At 38.1% G+C, this 24,785-nt stretch overlaps 1 protein-coding gene and 2 pseudogenes across 5 annotated transcripts in view; 2 read left to right on the top strand and 1 right to left on the bottom strand.

Annotated features, from left to right (window-relative positions):
- Trpm3 (transient receptor potential cation channel subfamily M member 3) overlaps window positions 1-24,785 on the top strand; it is an 818,801-nt gene that overhangs the window by 106,611 nt on the left and 687,405 nt on the right. The gene's annotated exons all lie outside the window — the stretch shown is intronic.
- On the bottom strand, window positions 135-735 carry LOC114618301 (annotated as a pseudogene).
- On the top strand, window positions 10,413-10,838 carry LOC114618302 (annotated as a pseudogene).

Below are 24,785 nucleotides of genomic sequence, written 5' to 3'. Positions count from 1 at the left end.
TCCAGTTTTAAAAAAAAAATTCTGAATCTTGGGCAACTGTTCTCTTGAACTACTTTACAGTTTCTAAAAGCAGTTATTGTCCAAAGCTTGAAGAACTTAAGTCTTCTCAGATGAGCATGTGAGTGAATGGAGGGAGGTAAACAAAAAATAAAATTAAAAAAGATGAGGTCTGATAGGGAAGCAGCCGGATAAGAAAATCAAAAAAGGAACAGTAATTTAAAGTTTATTCCAGCTATAATGCAGGTTATTCTGACTTTAAGGTAGCATCACATGGCATACTTCTCAGTCCATTCCCGAGATATCCTGTTGTACTTATCTCTGTCTGTTTTATAGATCCGTGCAATCTCTGGCACTAGGCGTCATCTGGGTTTGGATCACATAGCAGTGAACAAATGGATAAAAGAACTTTAGAAATAGTTAAAGCAGGAGACCACTGTGATCTTAGAATATCAAGACAAATGCTGCCATTACTGTTAATATTTGGATGATAAATTCTTGTTGTAAATGCAACCTTAGGTGGTTTGAAGGGGTAGTCTAGGAAAATGGATCGTCAAAAAGAATACACCACCTTGATATGGGCTGTCATTAGGTCCCATAATTGTGGCTTGCCAATGAAACATGTCATCTCCAACTGGACCTGCAGAACATTGTGCTGGAGGGTCACAGTCCAAATCACTAAGTTCCTTATTAATCCGTTTCAGCGCCATAGTCTGTGCTTTTCGCCGGGCTCTTCACTATCCCAATGTGTACCCAAAGGTCTGGCCAAAACTCTTGATTATCACGGCAGCAGGGAAGGATTGTCTCTTCTTCTCACACCAGCTCTGCCAGACACAGGCGCTTGGGATGGAGACGGCAGATCTCGTGAGAACCTCGTGGCAGGCTCACCTGAGCTCCCCAGTTTTTAAAATCTTAGACCTATATTGTGTTTTGTTCTGAAAGCAAACAGGAGAAGACTATATTCAGGCAGCTAGGAGAAGGATCTCAAAGCTCAGGCTCACAGTGACAAACTTCTTCCAAAGCTACACCTACTCCAACAATACCAAATCTAATAGTGCCACTCCCTGGGCCAAGCATATTCAAATCACCACATTTCTCTTCCACAGAGAAAGAGAACACCCTCAGAAGTCAAATTCCTGGACTAACACAGTTGAGTTTTCTGTCACTCCTGCTTAGTATACTTCACTGATATAGAGGGTGTCAGTATGTGTATGCAAGGCCATGGCCTCTCAGTCACAGGTGTATAAGTGCATTATCTTTAATGGCATTAAAGATAATCAGTTTAAAAAAACTTAGACCCATAACGCAATACAAGAGGCAACAATAAAAAGAACAAATCAGTTGAATGATCATTTGTGTTTCAAAAGCAACATGGTACATGTCACCACAATATATTTTTCTTATGAATTACAATGCTATTAATTTATTATTTTAATAAGATAAGATGTATAATTGTGCCAAAAAAACTACCAAATGCTTTGTGGGAATCACAGCATGAGGGACAGATCTTGGAATAAAACTCAGAATTCCAGGCCCTGTCCATCAAGTTTCTTTTGTTTTATTTATTCAAAATTAAGAGAAAACTTTTCAAAGAGAAGAAGAAACTTTTGTCTGCTCTCTGAATGTATTCCTTAGTAATAATTTTAACTTAACACTTTTAAAATCTGTAACAATGCTTTTCAAAGGAGAGTTGAACAAGAATTTAATGTGAATGGATTGTACATGGATACTTGGCTTATATTTATGTTTTAATATTCATGGTATTTTACATGTCTTTAATTAGTCAGTCATAGTCTGCTCCAATTATACCTGTGGAAGAATTCCAGTATGCTTGCATGACATGTTGTGGCAGTCATTTAGTAACAGTGATAGGTGGCCTGCAGATCTTGGATCTTAGTTCCTTAGTTCAAATATTTGCCTTCTCAGGCCAGAGTTTCAGAAAGAATGCTTCATTAACATGCTAGCCTCTAACTAATTCAATCTTCATAAACTCTCCTGGAGAGAAAGAGAAAGATGAGGAGAGGATGAAGAAGAAGAAGCCTCGAGGATCAAGGAAGATGTATAATTATTAAAGGAGGACCAGGATGATCAACCTGGGCAAGCTGAGTTTCCTGGGTTACAGCAAATGTTAAGAGGAGCCAGAGACTCTCCAGAGTACCTTGGAGACATTCTCCTTGTTCCCTCTAAAAGCTTATCTCCTGTCTCTTTAACCAATGCTATGTGTCATTCTTTTGTGTCTTTTTGCCAACCAGAGTCAGTCTATCTGCCAGATGAATCCAGCCCATCAGATCTGTGCAGTGGCCATCTCAGCTTTAGGGTTGGCCATTAACACACACAGTCACACTGGGTGACTTTATTTCAAGTTCCATCCGTGACTAACACTCACGATACCATCCCTTTTGGAAATAGGAAAGGTGTAATAATTAATACATCACAACAGATTTTAAAACATTGATAGAGGCTCTCAGGAAGATGTTAGGAGGCACAGATTGCTTCTGACACAAAGCTGCCTTCTAAAAGTCACAGGAGGCTGAGGGATACAAAGGTCTGAGGGCACCCAAGAATAGCATGGGTTTTGTTCTTGATGTTCAGAGTTTAAAATTGTAGTGGATTACTTAAACTTTTCAAAAATACCCAGCATTTTCCGTGTACTTTTGGGGTTAAGAGTGGAAGTGATTTGTGCTGCTTTGCTCCGTTGTTCACAGTGATAATTCTGTGGTTTGTATTTATTCAGTAGATTTAGTCTTAAAGACACTCATGTGGCATATTGAACATATAGACCCATTGTAGATTCCTGGAAAACTACTACCTCCTTTCTGAATAGACTTACCTGGGAACTATAGGGCACAGATGATCAGTCTACTTTGGGATAATGTTTCTTAGACATTTCCACAAATACTAGCATAAAGGCATTGGCTAAATGTTCAATGTTCTTTACTTCTGTGATGGTTTCTTAGTTGTCTTAGTTGATTTCTTAGATGGTTTCTTAGTTGTCTCAGCATCTGAACAAGGTATTAATTTGATATAAAATCTTTACTATCTTTTTAATAGAAGCAAAGACAGTAAGTCTTTGATCATAAAAAGGTAGATTCTGTTGCTCAGAGAGAATGGAGATAATCACATACCTCCAAATACAAGCCTTCCAACTTTTATAACGTATAGCCTGTCTATTAGTCTGGATCTACAACTAGGAAGAATTTTCTAGAAGTTAGGCTATGCAAATAGCACACATGATAGGTCACTTCATATAGTTTCATCTAGAAACAGTGTCTTACTTTCATCCTGATAGTTGGGCTATTATCTGTGTGTATCCAACAGGAAGGAGTAAAGTGTTACTAACCTTGAGTCTTACCTGGATCTGAAGAAGGTCTGAGAGGGAACCTTTTCATTACCAAGGCATTGAAGTTATGATGTCAAGAGTTCTTTTGGATCTAGGGAAGCTCCAGCTCCCCTTGTGTCTTAGTTAGGGTTCTATTGCTGTAAAGATACAACATGGCCATGACAATTCTTACAAAGGACAACATTTAATTGGCACCTGCTTACTGTTCCAGAGGTTTAGTCTATTATTATCACAGCAGGAATCCTGAAGACATAGAAAAAGAGCTGAGAATTCAACATCTGTATCCAAAGACAGCAGGCAGAGAACTAGCTTGAGCTTCCGAGACCTCAAGCTCTGTAACCCCAGTGACACATTTCCTCCAACAAAGCTCCAATAAGGCCACACCTCCTAATAATATGTTCTATGGACCACGTATTCATATGTGAAATGGAAATATTATATGCAATGGTCTGTAACTTTTTGCTCAGAGTCTCATGATTCTTGGTTTCTTCTGAACTATTCTCAATGCATTGTTATGGTTCTTAGGACTAAACACAGGATTTAGGTCATAAAAGTGCAACAATTTGTTAGTCTATCACTATACAATGTCTTCATCACAGTCACCAAACACTGGACCAACAATCTGATGATATTAGACTCAGTTTCTATGTTTAAAGTCTTCTAGTATATGAAGTCAAATGGCTTTGTTCCTTGTGGAGACAAATGATGCTGGAAGAAACAAGCATGTCATACTCATTGCAATGATTTTTCTGTTTCTGGAATCCACTCTTGAGATGGAATTTCTGCTATAATGAGATGCCTTCTGAGGGATGGTTCTAGATTATACACAGCTACCACACAGCCATATAAAATTTCCAGGTGAGGTCCATTAATGCTTAGTGACATAGTTTTTCATAAGAGAAGTATAATAGAAAACTCATTATCATTGTAATTAGAATTTAACAGATTGTGTAGTAAATCAATCATCTGTCTCTGTCTCTGCTTCTGTCTCTGTCTCTCTCTGCCCTCCCCCCCTCTCTCTCTGTCTCTCTTTGTGTGTGTGTGTGTGTGTGTGTGTGTGTGTGTGTGTGTGTGTGTGTGTGTGTGTGTGAATGCATGTTTGCACATGTGGGAAGAGAAATATGTGGTTGGTATACTTGAGAAGAAAACAAAAAAGATTAATAGATTTGTGTATTGCCATGAGTATTTTTCATTGCCCTAGAGATTCTCATTCTCTACAATTTTATATATGAAAGGCAGTTTTTCTAGCCTCTCTTGCCTCTGAGTAAAAGTGAATTTATAATTCAAAATCTGCGTCCCTAGACTTGACACTTGGCACTTAAATACCCCAACTCTGAAAGAGGGTGATGCTGTCTTCACAAGATATGTGTGAGGATTTCATTAAATTCATGTGAGAATTTCATTAAATAAATGTGTGAGAAAATGTTACATATTATATCCTTTGTCAGAAATGACATACAGTAACAAGCCACAGGTCCTAAAGACATGTCAGTACCTTTCTTGCTTAACCCATTGGCTCAATACATAAAATTTGGCTTCTGTTGAATTGGTCCTGTTTCAAATTATGTGGCTATCTGTTTTAATATTTTCTGCTAGATAAGATCTACAGATTGGTTTTGGTTGCAAACAATATTGAGAAATTTCAGCTACTTTTTCAAGAGTCTCTCATTTTTTAAAGCTATTTTTATTTAGATAATTTTCAAAGATTTTTTCCAAATGAATTATTACAATAGTGCATTTGAAGACATAACAGCAGCAGATATATCTGTAGATAAGACCTAATGTGGGTGAATACATTCTGTCTCCCGCATATTAAGTGTGTGTACTCATAAGAAAGAGAAAGCCCACTATTTCCACCTGGTCATGAGCAGTGGATACAAGTGAACTTCAGTACTGTGCTGTTGTAGATAAGGCAGCTTTGCTGTGTCTCTGCCCATCTAGGCTAGCATAAGCCAAGGAGATTTAGAGTGAGCCTCCCCGATGCACATCACTTTTGAGACCAAGAAGCCAAGTTCAGTAAGACCTAGGGCTCTACTGGAACAAGATCTATGTCTTCTTCCTTTCCTTAGCCTTTGCTTTCTCCCTCTCTCCTGTAACTCTCTTCCCCTTCTCTCTCCCTCCTTCTCTCCCCTCCCCTTCCCTCTTCCCTTCCACTCCTCTCCCCTTCCTCCCATTTCCTGCCTTCCTTCCATCCTTTCTTTATCCTCATCTTTTAATCCTCTTGATTTCTTTCCCATTATCTTCTCTCTGACTTTGATGTGTCAGCTTTGTTTCACATCCTTATCCAATGTCTATTGATTGGCCATACTGGCTATGACTTAGCAACAGCTTTTTTCAGTCTCTCACACTCTAAAGCAGTCATTTCATTTCTAATACCTATAACCAGCTGACTATAATCTTGTAGTTTTTTATTTGAATTCTCAAGACAGCCACACGTATTCTATTGGTGGGTGGGGATGGTGTCAGCCGTCCATTCCTGATCCATTGGCCGTTATTCTCTGTATCTCTATAGTATAACTCCTACTCAGTGGCAAAAGTGCCTAACATTCAAGTAAATCTCCTCATCTGAAAACTAGAAAGCAGATGACAATTCCTTCACAGGACAATGCGGGGTGGAGGGTGGCACATAAGATAACATACATGAGATCATGAGATTATAGGATAGATAAAATGTGACAAGAAAGTGAAACGGGAAGGGAGCTTCTGATTCTAAGAGATTGGATACATTTAGCAACTGGTACTTTTGAGGATAGTGCTGCTTCTTATAAAATTCCAATCTGATAAAGGTGAAAGATTCTAACCCCAATCATGTTGTGGGCCAGAAGGTTTGATGAACAGAAACCACTGGGTTTAAGTTATCAGAAAACAAAATCAGGTCAAAGGAATGTGAGCTGTACTGGAGAAAAGATGGAGCTGTTTTATCTTCCCAAATGTTGAACTATTTAATATATCATCAGATCTTGACATTTACAGTGTATCACCTTTTTATTACAAAGGGCAAAATGCCTTAGAAATATTGCAAGGTGGTGAAAGTGGTTGATCTTTTGTGAGCAAACACACTCTCGAGCTGATCTCTCACCTCTGACTCATTATCACCTGACCTACTGTTCGATCCAGCCAGTGCCGTAAAATTTGTCATTTGCATTAAACAAAAACAAAACAAAATAGAACTCAGCTTTCACCTTGCAAATACGGTCTTGGGGGGAGGATTTTTTTAAATGTGCAGCACATCACATCAAAAACAATCTTTTTTCACATAATGTTCTTTTTTTGTGACATTCTGGACTAAGTTTTTATGCAGTATGGCTTATTTTCAATGGTCTCTATTGACACCATAAGATATAAATTGAAAAAGGCCAAGTGACTCATTTGTGCTCCTATAATGTTGTTCATGAGACAGAATTTGACATTTTCCTCCCAACCACCCCACTCACACAGCACATCCTGACACAGTCTAACTTAGCTGTTACCTGAGGCAATATGACTGTTGATGCCATTTTTGGTGTAAAACATCAGATTGTAAGCTACCTATGGAAATAATGAGTTTTAACAAGAGTATTCTCTATTGTCTTCGGAGAACACTTTGAATAGCTCTATGTTATGTGATCATCATCTGTTGGATGGGCCATTTGAGAGGTTTATCTATCACTGAATTATCTTCTAACTCTTCAGGCTAACATCCAAGTGACATAGCCAAGATATCTTTCTGGATTTGCAAGATGTTTTATGCTCAAATGAACAGTTGATATTAATAATTAAGATCTGCAGAGATTTGAGAGCCTATTAAGAATGTGATGGAATATCAAATCGTATTAAATAGAATTGTATGCCTCCCTCTATCCTCCTCACCACAAAAATCCAAGCTATTTGTTCAATTAACCATTCCTAGGGAGACTGTGACAAGGGGCACGGAGACTTACAAAGTCAAAAATATAATTCAAGGTCTACCATTAGACATTCACATCACAGACAGATTCTTAACTTTGTCTTGGTCAGGAGATGAATTGTTGGGGAGGAGAGGGAAATTCGGGAAAGGATTTTACATAGGTGTTAGATTGAATATATCCTGTGGCATATCATCTTTTAAGATGCTCTAGAATCTTCCAAAAGAGTTTCAAGCAAGTGAGTGACTGCATATTCAGAGATATGAAGATGTATATTGTAACTATGCTCGTGTATGTGAATGAAGCTGAATTCTTTTGGGGGGAAGATGGGGGCGATAAAGGGATGGGGGAATGAAAGAAAGAGATAGAAAGACAGACTGACTTTAGCATTTGCACACTGGATGAAGTAGCTAATGCTACCGAGAGGGTGGGGGACAGTGTCCACAAAGCAGGAGCAATGAAAAGATAAGAACAGTGGCTGGGCTTTTCCTTTTCTTGTCATCTCTTCAACCAGCATTGATACTTGCTTACTTCCACACTAAATGTTGTTTGTTGGTCAGGTCCCTTCTTGGAGACCCTGTTGATATGCAGTGATTCACAGGAATAAATTCACGAGTATCTCCATAGCCAGAGATTCTTGTTTTTACTCCTCAGTAATAACAGAGAAACAGAACCAGAAAGACAGAACCAATAAAATATGAACAGTTGTGTACAAAGTGATTGCTCCTCAAAAGAAAACTCATGTGTGCATGTTTCTTTTTAATTAGAAATTGTTATTATTTTGCAACACCAGAAGTTTAGAAAGCAATGATCTGGAACTTGTTTTCTTCTACCTTTGATAGTTTAGAAAAATATATGTACTAACTAGGACTGTGACCCAAAGAGTCCCTGCTTCATAATCAATCCCACTGCTCCTTTCTGAACCTTGATCAGAAACTGTTTTCAGTTCATTCTTAGCATGAGCTAATTACACTGGCCCAGTCCTTGCAATAACAAGGTGAAAAGATCTAACTTCACTGCACTTAACAACAGCACTGGCTTTCTGGACAGCTCATCAGGGAACTTTTATGTTCCCACTTTAGCCACCCCTACATGTAAAATCATTTTCTATGTTTTCACCACTGTCCTGTTGATTCTGCATCTCTGAGGAACCTTGAGGGATAAAACCAGAAACTATCTTGGTAAAGAGTTCCTAGGAATTAAGGATGTTCATTTTCCTACATGAGTCCTTGGGTAAATTTTTAAATTTATCCTTTCAAAGTCCTAAGAAATAACACAACAATTAGTAAATACAGCAAAATAGGTGAACTTCAAAATGATGATTTTAAGTGAAGGAAGAATAAAAAAGAACATAGTCTATGTGATTGTCATTATATAAGAAAATGCACATTTATCTGTAGGAATGGACAGTGTTCCCATGGTTGCTTTGAGCTGGGAGTTGGGACCAGGGTTAGAAGGGGCTCTATATAAGACAAGGCATAAAGAAACTTTAAAGGACAAAGGATATGTTCATTATCTATATTGTAGTACTGGTTTTGAGTATCAAAGCTAATTAAGTTGAAATTTTAATATAAAATCTTATTTTAATTGTACTTCAACAGAATCTTAAAAGAATCATAACTCAAAAAGAAAGAAAGGAAAAACTTCAATTCCCTTCCAACTTTCCTTGTCTATTTTAGAGGTGAGGGACCAAAGGCAAAGGATCGCTAGAGGCTCCTTATGGAGCAAACATCAGCTGCTTAGCAGGGACCTATGCCCAGCAACCCTGCTTTGTCAGAGAGTCCCTCGCTCACCCAGAACCTGACCAGTTTTCCCAGTAATGCTGACACACTTACTAACTGAAGACAAACTATGAGTGTTGAGAGAGCAACTGAACAAACGAAGCACTGTATTTGTCACTTGATTGCTCTCTAGTGAAGACATAAAGGAAGATGGAACAGCAACATTTTAAGTTTAGAGAAAACACAATTTTAGTTATTAAAAATAGTAGTGTATTCCCAGAACATAATTATATATGAAGTGAGACCCCTACTACAGTGTCTCATAGTTTAAAGTTCTTGATTTTTCCTGTCTTTCTTTCTTTCTTTCTTTCTTTCTTTCTTTCTTTCTTTCTTTCTTTCTTTCTTTCTTTCTTTTTTCGCTGTTTTCTTTCCTTCTTTCTTTTTGTTTTTTATGAGACAAGATTTTGTTTTGTAGTACAGGCTGGCCTGGACTCACTATGTAGCTCACACCAGCCTTGAACTTGTGATCCTTCTACAGAGGGCTCAGATTATAGCTATATTGTACCAGGCCTGCATGGTTGTGGTTGCCTTTTTAATGACTTGGGTTTTCATAGTGACTAAGTTCCTCATCTGAATTACTACAAACTCTGAGTTAACAGACGCTAATTACAAAGCTCATTTACTTTGTCTGTGTGGGTTTTTTTTTTATATATGTGTGGAGGTGCATTCTTATGCATGTGAGCACACATGTGCCATGATACACATGTCTCCATGCATGTTGTTACAGGACAACTTTGTTTATTGCCTTCACATTGGTTCTGGGAGACTTAACTCAGATCACAAAGCCTGTGCTTTTACCTGCTAGACTGTCTCACCACCTCTTGTCTCCCACTTTACTTTAAAAGTTGAAGCCCAATACTGTACCTTCACTTTTTCTAGAATACATTTAAATGACAATTCGTTGTCTGTATTTGAAGCATTTAGCCAAAAATGGGCCAAAATATAAAAGAAAACACAATTAATACTGCTTTTGAAAAATTCTGAGTGCCATAAGACAAATGGAAAAAGCCATTTTAACAGGATAAAGAATGAACATAATAGTTTAAAATATAAATAGAAAAAAGGGACAGGATTTTTATTGTTCCATATTTTAAGCAATTTATTATGACTTTATTGAAAATACAAACATTGCTGTTATGTGTCAGTTTGTTTCTTCGCTTGTTTGGTTGGTTTTACTTAACAAAGCATCACTACCCTCCTACATACACAATTCCCTTTCCATTAGAAATAATCACCCTCAGCCCATGACCTGCCTCTGTCGCCAACCCTCCGAATCTAACCTCTGATCAGTTTAGAAAGAAAGTGCCTATGTTTGGCAGAGTTTGTGTGAGAAGAAGAGACAATCTTTCTTGGATAATCAAGATTTTGGCTGGACCTTTGATTATGCATCGGGATCAAAAATCACACATTATGGTCCTGAAGCAGATTAATAAGGAACTTAGTGATTTGGCATGTGGCCTTCTAGCCCAGTGTTCTGGAGGTCCAATTGCAGATGATAGATTTCTCTGGCAAGCCACGATTATGGGACCTAATTTCAGCCTATATCAAGGTGGTGTATTCTTTCTATCATTTTATTTTTTACAAACTACCCCTTCAAACCACCTAAGGTTGCATTTACAACCAAAATTTATCTTGTAAATATTAACAGTAATGGCAGCATTTGTCTTGATATTCTAAGATCACAATATCTCCTGCTTTATCTATTTTTAAAGTTCTTTTATCCATTTAGTCACTGCTATGTGATCAAAATCAAGATGATCCCTTAGTCCCAAAGATTGCACAATTCTATAAAACAGAGATAATAAGTACAACAGAATATCTCAGAAGTGGACTTAAGTATACCATGTGATGCTACCTTAAATCTTAAGATCTGTATTATAGCTGAAATAAACTTTAAATTACTGTTAAAAATAATCAATCACTTTCTTTGGAATACATAGATTTTTTTGAGCCTTTGATTTCACCATTCACATACCACCAAGATGTCATGATATTCTGGTAAGAAGTATACTCTTTGTGCTTTCTATAGAGGGGGCAACATGGAATAACAAAACCCAGAAGGTAAAATGGTGACTGTGGGTTAAAATACTATCTCTAGTCCTCCATGCTGAAGACTGAAAGATAAGTACCTACAACTCTCCTAATGTAAAAAGATTCAGAGTTGTGAATAGCATCTGACAAATGACGGTCAATTGGCTCACACAACTTTGTTCCCTTCTTGTAAATTTGTATCAGCTTTTTCCAGTTGTTTTAATTAATTCCCACCATCTCAGTGATGTAACAATGTAAGTATATTAACGTTCTATAGGTCAGAGGTCTAATGTGGATCTCACTGGGCTAAAAGTGGCAGCAGACCGGGTTCTTCCCCAGAGACTAGGGGGAGTTCATATCCCTGCCCTCCTTCCTTCATGCTCACAGATAATATTCTATCTTTCTCTACCCTCTCTCTCTCTGTCTCCCTGACACTCAGAACTCTTTTGTACGTCCATGTGATGAGGTTGGGTGCAATTGCAAAGCCATTTTAGTCATACTGAGTCATCCACTTGCATGCTGAAGACAAATATCCACAAGTGCCAAGGATCTTTGGAAGTCGTTGGTCTAAGTACCATATGAGGAAGATATTAGAGCCTTCAGGGAGTGAGATAAGGACACAGAGAGTAGCTGAAAGGATGTGTTTCAGAGAAATCTCTACCATTGTAATTGTCAGGAAGGGTCAACTGGAAAATGATGTCATCCACAGACAGACTAGCAGGTGTGAGAGCAATATGAAGTTACCCACATCTCCACTTAGCACACAGAGTAATCCTTTCTGTTCACCGAATTGTTAAATCAACCAGTTTTCTTGTGGCCCTGTCTGACATCAGTTTCTCAGTCAGGGTAGCAGATTAGGTACTTCAGTACTTGACATTTTACAGCATTGGAGTGAAATGGTTGATAATTATGACAATAGAAAATAAGTTGATGTTTTTGTAAACCCAGAATTTCTTCAGTAAAATCTATCAAGGATCCAAGATAAAATAGTAGTAAACAACATACATCCTATGTAGATTGTCTTTAGGGGGAAATGTTTTTGACTTGGAAAAATAAATCATATACATATATATATGTATATATATATGGGCAATATTAGATTTAGTTTGTAAATGGGCACAAAAAAGTTCAGTTTGCAAAATGAAAATGTGATACAGAAATGGCAGATTTTGCTTTAGAAATCTCAAAAGAAAAATGGTGTGTCATATCTTCCATGTTCTAATTAAATGCCTTTAATATCTTACATAGTCCCTCTAAACTGTATTTTCCTTAGTGAAATTGATTTTAATAAATGGGCTGGATAAGATTAATACTCATTTTAATTTAACAGCCATCTACGAGTATAGCTGGAGTCCATGATCTTAAAATTAATTACAGTTTGAAATGTACAGCTTAAGCTGCAAAATCAGTCATAGCTGAGAGAGCTGAGGTCTAGACCCAGGGAGACAGCTGGGGATGTCAAGGGAAACCCTTTAAACCAGACCGTGCTGAGAATGTGAGCACTCTGGCACCACTGTTCTCTGTAAAATAACACTTAGTTTTACACACAGTGAGTATCTGGGTTGTCTGTACAACAGATGTGATCAGTCTCTTCCTCAAAGGAGTGTGAATTAACACTGTGTTGATTTGTACAGTTACTTTAGTGCACTTGAGTGTGTTCTTCGAATCCCAGTTGAAAGTGAAGGATGGAGGCAGGTGGAACATGAGGTCGGGGAAGGGAGTGGCTGCTCACTGCAGTCCACCCATGTAGGGTGCACCGTGAGGCAGTACAGACTGAACTTTTTCAGGCTTGATTCTGCAGCTTTGCTTTCCTCTTCAACTTGTGTCAACTACCTGGACCTTGAGGCCTTTACCTCTATTGTTTTGTTTGGTTTCTTGCTTATTCTCAAATTGAACTGTCAGTTGAGAAGATCAAGGAAGCAGAATCTTTTAAAACCTTGGCCTTGACATATTTTGAGGACATCATAAACCAGCTAAGATCCCCAAATCAGAAATGCCTTCAGCTACTGATTTTTTTTTTTACCCTCCCAGAGGCATGGTCATTAGGGTTTCTAGCCTATTGACTTCACTCCTGAGTTAGAATCTCCTCTGGGAGCACAGGCAGATGGCATATGGTGGGGTAGTACAGTACTTGACAGTAGTACTTGGGTTCAAACTGTGCCTGCCACTTCAGCCTGCATGCAGCTTCCCTTCAATTCCTTAGACTCATCAAGCATTTGCGGGGTAGACATGATCTGAAATAAAGACAAATGCCTTTATTTTTTAAAACCCTCTTAAATAATAAGGACCTGGGAAGAAATGAGAGAACAGATGGCATTATTCACACAGGATGGCAAAGCAAGAAAAAGCTCCTATTGGGTGATGAATGAAGAAGGTAGGAATCAGTAGAAAATGTATTTGATAAACTGGTAAATGCAAATCTGTGTGGTCTTCATATGATACACAACTATATGACAATGATATTCGTGGTGTGATTGTTATAGTTAAACATGTGTTATCTTCATGGCCAATATGGAATGGTTTTGAAAACTTCCTATCAGGAGGACTTCAAATTCAGGCTAACATTACTTTGAAAACAATATTCCCTCTAAATTTTCACCATAGAAACTCACTATATTGCAGTGTAGCTTCCAGCTGTTAGAAAATAGTTCAAGCACCTGACTTCTGAGCTGACACCATCAGCTTTTTGTGGGGTGCTTATAAAGACTTATAATGATTACAAACATCTGTAATTTATATTATGAGTAAATATCACAACAATGCTTAAAAACAAGATTGAAAGTTCAGAACATGCCATATTTGTAATCACGGAAATACAAGAAGAATGCAAACACAGCTAAAATAGTAAGTGTTTGACAGGTGAGTTCTTTCTTATTGCTGATTAATTCTCTGCTTCATCTTATCCCAATGTTACAATAGCAACAGCAACAATCAAACCCAAACAAATAGATATGAAGAAGTAGAAGAATTTACTGGTGTTTTCAAGGGAACAAGGAGAAAAGTCACACTCCCTATCCCGAGGCAGTCATTGCTGCTGATTAAATGAATTCTGTTCCCTTCTTCTGAGGTTGAAGCTTCACAAACTTCAGTATTGACCACAGCCTCAAGCATCAAATTGACAAAGAAGAAATATTTGGAAAGTTAAGAAACAAAAATTCTTTGAGATGAGTAAAGATGAATGAAGGGGAAACAGGGGTCACGAAAGGCATATTCTTTACTCATTAAAATACTCCATGGTTTACTTGTGGCCTCAAATACATGACGAAGAAGCATCTTATAGGAAACATCAATGGTTGTTAATACATTTGCTGTCCCTTTATAATTTCCTTTTAAAGCAAGGCTAACTTTAACTGAAAATAGGTCATCCAAAACTTAGAAATCATCTATGAAATACCAGCTTTGTTAAAACTATTAAAAGTGTGAAGTTTGGGTGTCCACATCGGTGAGCAATGGTTTAGGTTACGTAAGCTCCTGAGCAAAATCTAACTTTTTTGTTTTGTAGCATGCTGACCTTTTAGTAGATTTTTTTTCCAGAGTAGGTTAAGATTTACAGTATTATTAAACAGCAAATACAGAGACTTTCCATTCTCCCATATACAACTCAAATGCACAGCCCTTCTAAATGCCAGCATTCTCTTCCAGAGGATTATGCTGGTAACAACTGCCAAGCCCACATTGATTGACACATCCTTATCACACAACTCTGTAGTTTATAAGAGAATCTGCTTTGAGGCTTGAGCATGTTATGAATTTTGAAAGAAGAATAATGGCATATATCAACCATGGTGCCAGGAAGATGGAAAGGATTTCACTAGCATGCAAAACCTGCTCTCTACCCATTGACCTAAATTTTGAAAGAAGAATAATGGCATATATCAACCATGGTGAAAGGAAGATGGAAAGGATTTCACTAGCATGCAAAACCTGCTCTCTACCCATTGACCTGTCTCTCCTCAATTCTCAGCAGCTGCTGTTCTTTTCACAATCACCACACTATTTTGTTTGTTTGCTTCACTTCCGGGCATTGTGGCTGAGCTAAAACCTGCATAGGTCTGCCTCGCAGAGGTCAGCATGGGATAGAGTTGAAACAACACACAGTGTGTTGACTCTTTATACTGGTTACTCTTATTCATCAGAGGCTTACTTCCCTTTGTGTCATTTTGTGTCTTGATAAGTCACTTACCAGCACTGAGTGATAGCTGTTGTCTGGATGCAGCACCAGTGTTAACAATCTACCCTTCAAAGAACATGGCACAGTGAGCACTTCTAAGTTTGTGAGTTGAAGACATGAAAGGTTTGCCAGATCTGAAGAGGGTGAGAGTACAGTGCTGGCAACTTGAATAACGTCACTGAAAATATCTGTGCATGGGGTTTTGTGTAGACATAGCTTTGCAAGTGATTTGGATCTTGCTAGTGAGCTTTTGTTCATTGTGACAAATCCACAAACAACTTTAGGAGGAAAGATTCGGTATTGCCTACAGATTCCAAATCTGGAAGGTGTGGTGGAGCCATCCACAGCACTGAGAACCAGGAAGCTAAACAGAGATAGGAAGGGGTGAGAATGAGATTCACCTATCCAAGACACCCCACAGGTTAAGTAGGTTTCCACACTAGCACCTACATTCTGCCGTTTCCACTACATTCCAGGAGTTATCTCAAACTATGAGTCCATCATCAAAGATACCACTATATCAGAATACGCATGACCTAATAGCATCTAGGAAAACACTTCACTGAAACACCTGAAGCTTACTTCGTTCATCTCCCAGGTATTTCCCAATACATTTGAGAAGACACTCAGGGTGAACCATCACAGCCAAGAAGGACAGTCCGTAGATAGTGTGGTAAGGCTTCTTTAGTCCTGGAAGCAACTCTAGATAGCTATGCAGCTCAGAGGCAGAACATTTGCCTGCATGGTAAAAGAAAGAGGAAGGAAGTGGAGGAGAGGATGCCAGGCTATCTCCTGAAGTGGCTGTGTTCTGTGTCTCCACAACCAATAAATAGTGGCTGTGTTCTGTGTCCTCAAAACCAATAAATGAGGAATCCTTTTGTTTCACATTGTCAGGACTGGGTGGTGTCATGTTTGAAGCTTGCACTGTTGCAACAGAAATGAAGGACATCTCATTTTTGTAACTTGTCTTCCTCCTTGGCATATGATGTGCAACATCTTTGTGTACGTTCATTTCCTATTAGTACATTTTCTGGGGGCAGTTGACTATTCCTTTAGGTTTTGACAGATTTTATGGTATTATTTTCTAACAGTTGAGTTTTGAGAGCTCTTTGTCTATTTTGTATAACCACCCCATATTAGTATTTGGTTTGCATATATTTTTATCCAAGTCTGTAGCCGATCTTCTGATTTTTTTCTTGACTGCACGCTTCACAGAGAATATTTTAGCTTTAATCAATGCCAGCTGACCAGTTATTTCTTTCATGTTTAGTACCTTTGGTATTCTGTCTGAAAATTCATCTCCATGTCTGGGCAGGTGTAGAGTTTTTTCCCAGGGTACTTTCTGGAAGTCTTACAGTTTTGTCTTATACATTTAGGACGATGGATATTGCGTTCACCTATGGGAATAGTCACTAGATTCTTTCTCCTCTCTCCCATACTCCACCCTAGTCGTTTCCTTTGCTTAGTAGGCAGCTGTCTCGTTGTTCCAATATTGCCTGGTGAAATATCTGTTTTCTCCACTGCACTGTCTGTACTTCTTTGTCAGAGATCAGATGACTATATTTATAAGTGTCTATTTCTGGGATATCTATTATTACGCTGATCAAATAATCTATTCTTTTGAAAATATTACAATTATGTGAAGTGACTCACACTGTCAAACTCATGGGAACTAGAATTCCTTCTACTTCTGTTTTGCAGAAATTTTCTGAAAAATAATTGAAGTTTTTGTAGAACATGTTTTCCTAGTGTTAAAATCAGTATTGCTGTTTTTCAGAATTTAAAGTAAAGATTAATTCACACAAAAGAATATTTTCTTGGTAACAATTTTGTTTTGCTGTACCTCTTTGTGTATAAGCATTTGTGTTTGTCTTAATTACATGTATTTATTTAGTTATTGTGTGTAAAGTGCATGGCTTATAGAGGTCAGTGGACAGCTTCCCAGAGTTTGTTCTCTCCTTCTCCATACAGATCTCAGGGAGGGTCAAACTGGGGTTTTCAGGCTTGGCAGCCAGTGCCCTTATCTATTGAATCATCCATCTTACTGGATACATGTCTAAGTCTTAAAACAACATATATCTATGAAATATGTTCAATAAATTCTTAGGATAATAGTAGGTAATAATATTGTATGTTTTCTTTAAGGTCATTCTCTTTCAATTTTGTGATGAAGAGAGATGAAGAAATATACTTGGAATATATTATTATAGTAGAATAATCTCCCCAATACTTTTTGTAGTCCCATTAAAGAAAAAAATCTCAGTTCAGGAACAAATTTAAAAACTAGCAGAGAAACATCAGCTATACATATGCTTCTTTCCTCTTTTGTTGTCTTAGTATCTTCTGTATGGTGGCTAAAAAATGAAGAAAGCTATTTCAGTTTAAGCCTAATTTAGTGACTTAATTTTAATAAGAGTTTTGATAATATTGTATCATAAAATAAGGAAGAGAGTCTCTGATCATTTGGAGGCAACATATACTCAAAGATTGATTCATAAGAGCCAAGTCACCAGACATAACTGTAAGTCTTACCCACTCTTTAAATCACAATGTAAGTTTCACATCGTATAGGAACTATGAACTATGTCAATTAACTGTGCAAGACACTTTCTTTGAGCAAATAGTTGTACCCTAGTGACCAGATTGCATAAAGAGGAAACAGTCTTGGAGACTGTGAAATTAGAGAACTGGGAATTGAATTTTAACAGGTACTGCTTTCAAGGATATTTCATTTTTTGCCCCTCCAAGGGAGGACAATTTAGACTACACATCTTATTGTAACAATCAGATGTATAGCCTAGATCTCTTCTTCAATACTCTCATGCCTTTTTCTAGGTTTCTAAATGTAATACATTGTTAGTTAAAAATGTCATGAAATATGGTTTCAATTTCCAATATTATGATAAATTTAAGACTAGATTCATGTTTTTTATGTATTGTTTCTGTTGGGAAAGTCTAAATATAATAGCATGACAGCTTACATTGAATTCCAACATTTGCATTCATTCGTACTTCATTCAAGTTGAGTTTGTTCCACATCCAGGTTGTATGTACTTAAAACCAACCTTGTAATTATATATCATTTTATTTGGATGGCTTACAAATCTTAATAGTTTAGCACTCTTGCATCCCTCTTAATATGCCATGCCTGTTTCTTTTATGGATAACAAATTCTTAGAGGTTTGTTTTCCGTTATGAAGTTATTGTCCATGGTCTGAATGATGATGTAAATCTTTTTTTCCTCTTTTAGTTCACAAATCATCTTTATAAAGTAAGAAAGCAGATATCGTGCTGAGACCCTCTTTTCTCATCTTTGTCAACTCTACCATGATTTTCCACGGTATTCTGATGAAAATGAATGTGTGCGCCTTTCAGTTACAAATTAACATGTCAGCATATTGGCGGCAGGCAGGCTGTAATTCTGAGAAAATGGAAACAATGAACTTGGTATTCAAGTTATGTGTTCCTCCAAAATGTTTAGTAAGTGCAGTGTATTGTTCATAAGCCCATTATTTCAGAATTACACCAAAATTGTAAGTACAAGAAAATAGCTAAGGAGCCAGCATTAGGAATTCAAATTGTGGTAGATCTTGCCAACATCCTACTTTATTTTGACATGTGGCTTCAGTCTTATGCATATGTCTACTAAGTAAACATTTTTCAACTTTACTATCAGTGATGGGGGGTGATGGTGGTGGTGGTGGTAGTGGTAATGGTGGTGTTACTGTTGTTGGTTGTGGTGCTGATGGTGGTGGTGACAATTCAGTAGTAATGGGGTTGCTTCTGCTGCTGCTGCTGCTGCTGGTGGGATGGTGGTGGTAGTGGTGGTGGTGGTGGTGGTGGTGGGATGGTGGTGGTGGTGGTGGTGGTGATGGTGTTGGTGGTGGCAATGGTGGTTCGTATAGGGGGTTCATCTTCTAAAAAAAAATAATTAACTCCATAGACATAGATGATTCAAGCATAAGTTTATTCAGCAAGGCCAAGCAAAGCAAAACACTCTGAGGCGAGAGAGATAGGCATGGTCTGCCTAAGGTGGGAAGCACCCTAGCAGGATCTGGGTTGCCAAGTTTTTAAACAGATTACATGAATATTTATGAGGTGTGTGTGATGTAATCATGGTATAAGAGGACTCCTTTTCCATCTCAAATCATGGTGGAACGAACTCTCCCTTTTAGGGTCCCCACAGAAGGAAGACCTGTCAAACCACATTGCAAGTGATGTTTGCAATGACCTCCAGTCTTTGATGATAGAGAGCCCTGGTCAGCACACACGTGTGGGCAAACGCCCTGGGACCTTCATTTTTGCTGCAGCAGAAACAACAGTAATAAGAGAAAATCTTCCCACACTGAGAGGCACCTGACCAGCAGGAGTCACAGTCACCAAGCTGCAGCTGTGTTGCTTCTTGTGCCTAATGTCTCCCCTGCCTGTTGTCATTTCTTTCACAAGGACTGGGTGCCCTAGCATTGATTTTAACCCCCATATTTGTTTCTAATGTAACATTCTCACATGTCCATTTTGCTTGCAGTAATAACCCTCTTCTAAAAGTAAAAGATATGCTTGTATGAGACATTGGATTTATTTGTATTAATGTCAATAAAGCAAATGGAACATTTACCACAAACATATCACATTTTATAGTCATAAGGAAATGGGACAACTTGCTGTCTTTTTTTTTTTTGGTAAAAAATAAAACATTGGGAAAAGTCAACATGATTAAAAGATTAAATGTAAAATTTAATTGGTAATAGATGCGTTTACCACATGTGACCTGATTCTTGGAGTGGCTCTGAAGAGCTTTTGAAACATTTAGTGACACATTCAAATATTAAGGAGACATAAACAGGTTTTGTCAACTGGAAAACTCTTGACAGCCTATTAAAACTCATGACTCTTATGTCATGATTCCTCTTAACATTGGGAGGATATGTTCTCAGGCATCCTTGGAGAGTGACCCTGAGAGGCACATGATTTACTGCCAGTCCAGATCTCAGTGCATCAGAGCTATCTTTGTGATCCCATGCTAAGATGATTGGGCATCAGACTTTAACAGGAGCACTAAGGTCTTTATTTCTTTTCATTGAGGGTTTCCTTTGCTTACCGCCTTGATTTTACATAGAAATCTGAGCTTCAATGACAAAACGCAGCAGTTCTGCTTATGCCAAACCTCCCCGTTACTTTGTTTGCTGAGGTGTAAAATAACTCTCATTTGGAGTCAGAACAAGTCCAACCTCACCTCCACTGATGCTGCAGTAAGTGATTAGTTCCTTTAATTTAAGGGTGTTAAATACCTCCCATAGGATGGACTCATAATGAAATGATAACAGATCATTAAACGGTTATGACAACTAGATTTGGCTGGAACTGCTAGCAAGACTAGATAAATATAGTACTCATAAACTGATGATTAAATTAGATGCATAAAAACCCCTACTAACCTGCCCCTTGGTTCTCCAGAATCCATGCTCAAATAATCCTTATACTTAGGCAGTGACAACATATACAAGCAAGGCAGGTTCTAACTGCTGTTGTTTATAACTATCTCTATGGGAGAAGAGTATGGATGTGGATGTGTGTTTGCAAGCACATGGATGCATGTGTCTGCATGTATGCAATGTGGAGGCCAGATGTCAACCTCAAATGTCAATTCTCACACAGGCACGCACACACAATTTTAAGAGAAGAACTGGGCAGATACCTTAGTAGGAAAAAAGCACTTGCTGTACAAGTCTAAAGATCTGAGTTCAAACCCCCAGATCTCACATGAAATAAGGTGTGGCTGTGCATGTCTGTAATCCTAGCACTGGGAGAATATAGACATGCATATCACTGGGCAACCAGCCTAGTCCCGATGGCAAGTTCAGATTAAGTGAGAGAACCTGTCTGAAGGAAGAAAGCAGGAGTGATGGAGCAGGGTGTGCCATATCTTCTGGCTGCTGCAGCATACCTACATACCTACACACACACACACACACACACACACACACACACACACACAGAGAGAGAGAGAGAGAGAGAGAGAGAGAGAGAGAGAGAGCTGCAGCAGAATCAATAACTACAAGATATTTTTTAAAAACATGGAAAATAAATGTCTTATTAGGGAAATGAGATAGAAGTTATAATAGAAATACTAATTTATGTCAAGGTAGCAAATATGGACAACACAAAATCAACAAAGACAGTGCCTGTTCTTTATAGAATTTCACTGAAATAATAGGAAGAAAGTAAGAATAAACAACTATGCTTCTAGTTTGAAAATTAAAGCTTATAAATAAGTCCGTGCATTCCAAGTAGATCTTCAGAATAAAGCTTTTATGTAAGAGATGTGTGATAACAAGAGATAACAAGAGGTGGTCACAGAAAGAATACAGTTACAGTCTATAGTCTTTCCCATTTAAAAAGAGAGAGAAGACAAGGAGGAGGGCAATGAAATAATTTAGCAGTCAGTAATTTGGGGACAAATTAAGTTAGATGCATATTTTATGTAACTTGCCATAATAACTTTCAAAACTTACAGTTAGTATGTAAAAATAAAATGCAATCAAATGCTTGTCAGACTTTAGGTTTAAAAAAGAATCTGAAATAGAAGATGCTCCAAGGAATCAGAAGAAGACAAGGGAATTTGACTGGAGGATCTATAAGTAAACATTCAAATAGGAAAAAAGAGAGGCAGCTATTGTTTTTTGGAAACACAGGAAAGGTGAGAGAAAGGGGCATAAAATAAGGAGACAAGGGTCACACCAAGGAGGAGGCTGGAAAATCAGGAGCCCGAGGCCCCCCAGCTTGGTGACCAATGTGAAGCTCACCCCGGTGAAGGTGCTCTGAGCTGGACACCATAACTCCATTCCGTAGGCATGGTAAGAAGTAAGGTAAGTAGAAGTAAATATTGTTAGTCTCAGGGTTGAAATGCTCAGGACAGCATTTATTGTAGCAAAGAACCAGGAACAATCCAATCTTCAAAGTGATAACATGTTCCAGGCCAGGAAACCGGTAGGGAGCAGAGAGCCTCCTGCCATCTCAGGTGGCTGCCTGCGTGCCGGGGCTCAGCCTTACCAAGTTTCCTGGCACGTTCCACTGTCCCACAGTACATGGCATTATGCTTCATAGAAATGTCAAAAGAGAATTTGCCGAGTAACAATGGTGTGTAAGAACAGATATGGAAACAGCCTTGAATTCCTGAATTCCAAAGATTTGTGAATCTTTTTTATCTGAAAAGAGACATTAAATTGTGGATACTAGTATAGGACAATTCATAATCTGTTTTTTTCCAAATTTATTTGATTTTTAAAATTTTCAAAAACTTTCAAATGAAGTTAAGCAGTGGAGGAAAACTTTCTGTACTCTCTGTATCTAGTACTTACTAAAAATAGGAGACAGTAGGATGGGAATGAAAGAAGAAAGATTGCAAGTCTGTCTTCCCTCAGTCTAGGGAACTTTTCCCTGGAGACCCTGGCCATAAATGGACACTTTGTAGAAGATTCCAGTCATTTATCCCAGTCCTTCAAAAAAAAAAATCAGGTCTTTAGGGATTTTCTGTTCAGTCCAGAATTTAGCCACAGTATTATGTAGGATCTTAGTAGCTTAGATGCTGTGTCCTCATTTGCTAACCTGTAATCAGCCACATAAGCTGTGGTGATAGTTACTAAGTGGCAAAGCCATGTGGCCTCCTCATTTTTGCTTGAGATACCACACAAATAAAACAGTATGTGTATGCATGAGTCTCACAGACAGACTCTGGAGCAGGGTCTCGCTGTCAATTTGAATTGTAGAATGAAGAATGTGTGTGTGTGTGTGTGTGTGTGTGTGTGTGTGTGTATGTGTGTGATGCGTGTGTGTGTATGTATGTATGTATGTATGTAGGACTCCACTTTCATTTTCCTTCTTGCAGCTAGAATTGAAAGCTAAATTCTTATCAGGTGATCCTATAATGCAACAAATTGAGAGAGGAAGAGATTATGCAGGGTCCCTAAAATGTCTAAAACTGCCAGGAGAACTTCCATCTTCCATTTCTTTCAGGTAAACTATCCTCAGCCCTGCCTATGTATCAACACCAACCATGGATGCTGAAAAATAATCTGGGCCATGACGAAGCCAGGTTAAAATAAATTCTCTAGAGTAAAGACCCAAGCATCAGTACATTTAAGTTACTCCTAGTAGTACTGTTGTACAGTTAATTTTGAGAACACATGTGTCATAATTGAATCTGAGGTCATAGTTTATTTCAAAAACTGTGGTGGTGTGTACAAGTGTCCATGGGGGCCCGGCAGGGAGGGCTATGGATAAAGTTAGTCAGGATGTTTGTGTAACCTTCAGTCAATTTTCTTTCAGAACAGATGTTTGGCTTACATGCCAAATGTGTAGCCTGGAGGATACAGACCAACACAGCTTCCCACAGCCTGAGGGGTTCCTTCCTCCTAAGGGAACTCTACTCAAAGCTGGATCCTTGACAATTGCAGAAGAGAATTGCAGGAGGAGTAAGAGTGAATCAAAATTAAGTTTATTATAATAAACAAAGGTACATGCTTAAATATGAGTATTGAATGAGGCTAACACATACCTACAAATACACAAAGGAGAGAGAGAGAGATTGAGAGAGGGGGAGGGAGAGGCTTTTAAGAAACTCAGAGTACACATTTCAGACACAGGCACTGGTTTCTCAAGAAAACCACACCTATATGTCTACAATGCTTATTTATGTGATTCTGGAGCTTTTAAATTAACATTGCTTCAAGGTGCCATTTACAGCAGGGTTTAACTATGAATCAAATCACAGAATTTAGATAGAGTTTAAACATTAAATAAAATAAGCTGATGTTCTTGTCTCTTATCTTGAAGAATTTCTTTCTATACATTCCGCTGTAAGGTGTTTCTGTTAGGTACTGTTGTTGAGGTTGTGAACAGTGTTCAAATGCTCATACTTAGGGTGGTGAGCATCCTGCCCCTGGTGATTTTAACATCCTACTTGGGGTGTCTTTAGAAAAACACACTATCGGCTCAGATGAGATTTCTGACTCCTTGTCAGATTTCAGTGAGTGGCTTCTATTTCATCTCATGTTTCCTTAATTGTTACCACCTTTTCATCCTGCCTCAGGAATATTTTGTAATTCCATTAAAAAACTGTTCTCATCTGTTTCTTGAAGTTCAAGCCAATGGGAGGCTTTATCTGCCTAATTTTGATAGAAACTTGGGCATAAAAAAAGTCTTGTTTTCCAGTTTTCTGTGTGACAACATGAACCCTAGTATAACATTGAAAATGAAGAGCTATAGATTACATGGGTGGCCATGATCTTCACCCTGCTGTGTGGCCCTCTCCTGTGATACACCATTCTTGCCCATGTTCTAGTATTTCAGATGAAAGTCAAGCTTCACATTTGAATTGTAAAAGCAGATATTTATTTAACATTGAAAATTAACTCAGTTTTTTTAAAAAAAATTGACAGCATACCTGTGGGCATTTTCTGTTTGTAGACTAAAAGTGGCTTGTGAAGTATGGATTTTTCTGCATAAGATGCATCTGTTGAAGCCCCATGATCGGTTGCCTTGTTTGCCTACTTTGAAAAATAGTCACTTGTTTGAATGTGAAA

This window comes from Grammomys surdaster, unplaced genomic scaffold (assembly GCF_004785775.1).
Source record: "Grammomys surdaster isolate TR1022 unplaced genomic scaffold, NIH_TR_1.0 141, whole genome shotgun sequence".
Taxonomy (NCBI): domain Eukaryota; kingdom Metazoa; phylum Chordata; class Mammalia; order Rodentia; family Muridae; genus Grammomys; species Grammomys surdaster.
This window is presented reverse-complemented; position numbering and strand designations above follow the sequence as displayed.